Here is a 6728-nt window from a genome sequence, read left to right on the forward strand (position 1 = left end):
ATCAACACCTAAGGCAAATTTCACTTTGCTATCCTGTTTATCTTCTGACCATTTATTTAGTTTATTTTGTTTTATTTGTTTGTTTTTATTGTTTGATTTATTTTCTTTATTCTCCCTTTCATATTGCATTTTAATTTTAATTCTTTCACTTCACTCATATTCCAAATAACACACCACTCTTGGTCTTCTAAATTTTTATTCTTTTTATTCAGATTATATATTTTTATCATACTACTATTCCAAATCCCACACAGCACCCTTCCCTGATCTTAATGCATTCCGCCATTTTCCTGAACTTTATTACTGTTATGGTTAACTTTATTTTCTCTCACACTACACCAAGTTTCTATCCCTTACTTTAACTATTAATCCTTCATCTGACCTACATAAGCGCTCTTGTTTCTTAAGACAGCTCAAGTTCTTTTTCCTTTCTAATAAGTGTCTTATTTCTTTTTCACCTTCTATAAACAGTAGCTAGTTGTGTGAAATATCATGGTTATTGCTATACTTCTCTAAAGGAACTACTATTTGCTCACTGCCTGTTTGTACTTTAAATCCCATAAAATACTCTCCCACTGTCTTACTCAGTTTCGCATTCACCCTGCCCCTGATCAGTTGAGTGAGGAATTTCATTTCATTGTTTTCTCTCTCCCTTTTTCTTCTTGTTTCCCCTCTCTTGACGTAGGCTTCACTTATTAATCTTATTAGTTTACTTCCCCATCATCTCAAAATCATTTTTCTTTATATAGACATTCCATAGTCACTTTTCACTTTTGTACAATATTCTTAGTCTCATTGTACCTTTACTAAAATGCATTCAGCTGTTGTTGCTATTGACTCTGCTGTGGTTTTCCTGCAGTTTTGCTCCCATTGGTCCAATACCTTTTCAATTTTACTTCAAACCCCATAGTATACTCTACTGTTTTGTCACCTCATTGTTCCTATCAACCTTTTGTGTTTTACTTCAGTTTTAAATTTTGTTCTTTCACATTCTTCCCCTTGGTTCTATCCCAATCTTATCAATTCTCCTCCCTCTTACCACGGAACATTTTCCCCTCTTTTAGTCATCTCATATTCCCTTTGTCATATCTTATAATATATGCAATCTCTCTTCACCTTTATTGATATTAGTTAAATTGCAGTTGAGACTGATGATGTAGTAAGGGGGATTCCTTTTGCTGGCATAGGTTTGGTTGTCTGATAATACTGCTGTGTTAATCAACACCTGTACAACAGCATACAAGATATCGTAGAGTTGTGAATACCAGTAAACCTGCTGGAGGGAAGAACCTACCAACAAAGGAGCCACCAACAGGTAAAGCCCAAGTACAACAAGAGAATTCACACAAATGGAAGAAAGGGCAACCCTAGAGCATCCAGACAAAAAGACCAAAGATACTACACCACTGAATCCCACAGAAACTCTACCACAGAACTTCACCCAATGCAGACAACTGATAAAGCAGAGCATCTGAAATCACAGAAACAAACAAAAAGAGTTACCTGAAATAGGGAGAGAAAGAAAAAACCTGCAACCAAAACGAATGGAAGATTCTCCAGTAAAAGAGCTAAATGCAATGGAGGCAAGCAAACTATGATATATAGATTTCAAAAAATGGTTATAGGGATGCACAAAGAACTAACTGACAACTACAAGGAACTGAGTGGGAACTACAGCAGTATGAAAACGAAAATAGAAACTATAAGCAAGGACCAGGAAGAAATGAAGAATACAATATCTGAATTTTTTTAAAAAAATACACTAGAAGGAATTACAAGAAGGCTGAATGAAGCAGAGGACTAAATTAGTGAACTGGAAGAAAAGGTAGAAAGAAATGCCTGGGTAGAGCAGCTATACCAAACAAAGACTAAAAAAAAAAAATATGAAGATAGTTTAAGGGAACCACAAGATAACATGAAACACAAAAACATTCAAATCATAGGAACACCAGAAGGAGAAGAAAAGGAGCAAAGGATAGAAACCCTGTTTGAAAAAATAATGACAGAAAATTTTCTGAACTTGGAGAGGGGAAAAATTGCACAAGTTCAGGAAGCAGAGAGGATCCCAATTAAGATGGACCCAAAGAGGCCTACTCTAAGACATATGATAATTAAAATGACAAAATTCAAAGACAAAGAGAGAATCTTAAAAGCAGCAAGGGAGAAAGAAGAAGTAACATACAAAGAAACTCCAATAAGGCTAGCAGCTGATTTTCAACAGAAACACTGCAAGCCAGGAGAAAATAGCAAGAGCTATTCCAAGTAATGAAAACCAAAGGCCTGAAACCATGACTACTCTACCCAGTGAGGCTCTCAATTAAAATGGAATGTGGAATAAGGAGTTTCCCACACAAAAGAAAGCTGAAAGAACACATGTCCACCCAACCAGCACTGCAAGATATGCTAAAGGAACTGCTATAAGAAGATGAAGAGAAACAGTGAGAGAGAGAGAGGAACACAAGTACAAAGGGAATAAAATGGCAATGAATAAGTACCTAACAATAATAACCTTAAATGTAAATTGATTAAATGCTCCAACCAAAAGACATAGGGGAGCTGAATGGACAAGAAAATGTGACCCATACATATGCTGATTGCAAGAGACCCACCTCAGAACAAAAGACCTGAACACAAACTGAAAGTGAAGGTTGGAAAGAAATATGCCAAGCAAATGGACAGGAAGGTTGGGAAAAAATATGCCAAGCAAATATATATATATATTTGCATCAAAGAGAAACTCAAAAATGTTCAAATTCATGGAGATTGAATAGCATATAATTGAACAATGAATGGGTTAAGAATGAGATAAAGGAAGAAGTCAAAACATTTCTGGAAACAAATGAAAATGAACACAGAAGAGTCCAAAACCTATGGGACACAGTAAAGGCAGTCCTGAGAGGGAAGTTCATAATGATACAGGCCTACCAGAAAAATAGAAACATCTCCAATAAACAACCTAACCCTACATCTACAAGAATTGGAGAAACAAAAACAAACAAAGCCCAGAGCAAGTAGAAGGAAGGAAATAACCAAGATCACAGCAGAATTAAATGAAATAGAGAATAAAATAAATAAATCATAGAATCAATAAATCCAGGAGCTGTTTTTTTGAAAAGATAAACAAAATTGACAACCCTTTAACTAGACTTATCAAGAAAAAAGAGAGAGGATCCAAATAAATAAAATCAGAAATTAAAGAGGAGAAATTACAACCAATACCACAGAGGATTGTAAGAAATTACTATGAACAACTATATGCCAAGAAATTTGAAAATCTGCGTGAAATGAATGAATTCCTAGAAAAATATAATCTTCCAAAACTAAATGAAAAAGAAGCAGAAAGCCTGAACAGACAAATTACAGCTGACAAAATTGAAGCAGTAATAAAAAAACTCCCAGCACACAAAAGCGCTCGGCCAGATGGTTTCACAGGAGAATTTTACAAAACACTTAAGGAAGAGCTAACCCCTATCCTTCTCAGAGTATTAAAAAAAAAAACTGAAGAAGAGGGAAGACTTCCAAACTCTTTTTAGAAGGCCAGCATTATCCTAATAGCAAAACCAACTAAAGATACAACAAAGAAAGAAAACTATTGGTGGATATCACTGAACATAGATGCTAAAATCCTTAACAAAATTTTGGCAAGCTGCATCCTGCAATACATTGAAAAGATCATACATCATGATCAAGTAGGATTCATCCCAGGGATGCAAGGATGGTCCAATATTCACCAATTAATAAATGTAATACATCACATGAAAAGAAACACAAAAATCACCTGATCATATCAATAGGTGTGGAAAAAGCAGTTCATAGTATACTACACCCATTTATGATAAAAACACTCAGAAAAGTGGGAGTAGAAGGAACATATGTCAGCATAATAAAGGTCATGTATGAGAATCCTACAGCCAACATCATAAGCAATGGTCAAAAACTAAAAGTTTTCCCATGGGCAAAAACCAAAAGCTTCCCCATTAAGATCAGGAACAAGACAAGGGTGTCCCCCTTAAACCACTTCTATTCAACATAGTATTGGAAGTCTTAGCCACAGCAATCAAACAAGAAAAAACATTAAAAGGAGGAAAGGAAAGGAGGAAGTAAAACTCTCACTGTTTTCAGGTGACCTGAGAGTGTACATAGAAAACCCTATATACTTTGCCAAGAAACTACTGGACCTAATAAGTGAATTTGGCAAAACAGTGGGATACAAAAAGTCAATATTCAAAAACTGAGGAATTTTTGTACACCAACATCAAAATATCAGAAACAAAAATCAGGAAAAAAAATCCCATTTGCTATAGCAACAAGAAAAATAAAGTACCGGCCTGGCTGGTATAACTCAGTGGATTGAGTGCAGGCTGTGAACCAAAGGATCACTGGTTCGATTCCCAGTCAGGTCACATGCCTGGATTACAGGCCAGGTCCCCAAAGTGCGACACTTGAGAGGCAACCACACATTCATGTTTCTCTCCCTCACATTCTCCTTCCCTTCTCCTCTCTCTAAAAAAATAAAATCTTAAAAAAATAATAAAATAAAATAGACTGATGGTTTCTTCATTACAAGGAAGAAAGAAAGAAAGAAAGAAAGAAGAGAAAGAAAGAAAGAAAGAAAGAAAGAAAGAAGAAAGAAAGGAAGAAGAAAGAAAGGAAAGAGGAAGGAAGGAAGGAGGGAAGGAAGGAAGGAAGGAGGGAGGGAAGAAAGAAAGAAGAAAGAAAGGAAAGAAAGAAAGAAAGAAGAAAGACAGAAAGAAAGAAAGAAGAGAAAGAAAGAAAGAAAGAAAGAAGAAAGAAAGAAAGAAAAGAAAGGAAGGAAGGAAGGACCTAGAAATAAACCTAACCAAGGAGGTAAAACATCTGTATTCAGAAAACTACACAACACTGAAGAAAGAAGTTAAGGAAGACACAAATAAATGGAAGCATATACCATATTCATGGATTGGAAGAATTAACATCTTCAAAATGCCTATAGTACCAAAAGCAATTTATAGATTCAATGCAACCCCTATTAAAATACCAATGACATATTTCACAGATATAAAACAAATATTTCAAAAACTTATATGGAACCATAAATGATCCCAAATAGCTGCAGCAATTTTGAGAAAGAGCAAAGTAGGAGGGATCACAATACCTTTTATCAAAGTATATTACAAGGCCACTGTAATCAAAACAGTCTAGTACTCACTTAAGAACAGACAAATAGATCAATGGAACATAATAGAGAGTCCATAAATAAACCCAAGTCTTGATGGTTAATTAGTATTTGACAAAGGAGGCAGAAGGATAAGATGGAGTAAAAATAGCCTCTTCAACAAATAGGAGAAATGGACAGCCATATGCAAAAAAAAAAAATGAAACTTGAGCGCCAACTTACACCATACATAAAAGTAAACTCAAGGTGGGTAAAAGATGTAAATACAAGTCATGACACCATACAAGTCCTGGAGGAGAACATAGGCAGAAAAATCTCCAATATTCCATGCAGCAATAGTTTCACTGATATGTCCCCTAGAGTAAGAGACATAAAGGAAATAATAAACAAATGGGACTTCATCAAAATAAAAATCTCTGCACAGCTAAAGAAAACATCAGCAAAATGAAAAAGGAATCAACCATATGGGAACACATAATTGCCAATGATACCTTAGACAAGCGTTTGATTACCAAAATATATAAAGAACTCATACAACTCCACTCTAGGAAGACAAAGAACCCAATTAAAAACTGGGCAAAGAATCTGAACAGATACTTCTCCAAGGAGGCCACACAAAGGGACCAGAGACATATGAAAAAAAATGCTCAGCATCACTAGCCATCAGAGATGCAAATTAAAACCACAATGAGATACCATTTCACAACAGCCAGAATGGCCTTCATAGCCAAATCATCAAACAAGTGCTAACAAGGTTGTGGAGAAAAGGGAACCCTAGTACACTGTTGGTGAGAATGCAGACTGTGCAGTCACTGTGGAAAACACTATGGAATTTCCTCAAAAAAGTAAAATTTGAATTGCCTTTTGATCTGGTAATTCCACTGCCGGGATTATACCCTAAGAATACTGATACACCAATTCAAAAGAACCTATGCACCCCAATGCTCAAAACAGCATTATTTCTAGTAGCTAAGTGCTGGAAACAGCCTAAGTGTCCATCAATAAATGAGTGTATCAAAAAAATTGGTACACTTACACAATTGAATACTATACAACAGAAATAAAGAAGGTGCTCCTACCCTTCATGGCAGCAGAGATGAAACTGGAGAGCATTATGCTAAGTGAAATAAGCCAGTTGGTGAAAGACAAATACCATATGATCTCACCTATAAGTGGAACCTAATCAACAAAACCAACAAGCAAACAAAATATAACCAGAGACACAGAAATAAAGAACAAACTGCCCTGGCTGTATGGCTCAGTAGATTGATTGCTGGCCTGCAAACCAAAAGGTTGCCAGTTCGATTCCTACTCAAGGCACATGCCTGGGTTTTGGGCTAGGTCTCCACTGTGGGGCACATGAGAGGCAACCCCACATTGATGTTTCTCTCCTTCCTTTTCTCTCTCCCTTCCCTTCTTTGTAAAAGTAAAAAAAAAATGAAATTTTGAATTAAAAAAAAAAGCAACTGACAGTAACCAGATGGGAGAGGGGAGGGGGTAATGGGATAAAGAAGGGGAAGGGTCATCAAGGAACATATATAAAGGACACATGAATAAAGCCAAACGGGGTTAG

Source organism: Phyllostomus discolor, chromosome X (assembly GCF_004126475.2).
Source record: "Phyllostomus discolor isolate MPI-MPIP mPhyDis1 chromosome X, mPhyDis1.pri.v3, whole genome shotgun sequence".
In the NCBI taxonomy this organism is placed as follows: domain Eukaryota; kingdom Metazoa; phylum Chordata; class Mammalia; order Chiroptera; family Phyllostomidae; genus Phyllostomus; species Phyllostomus discolor.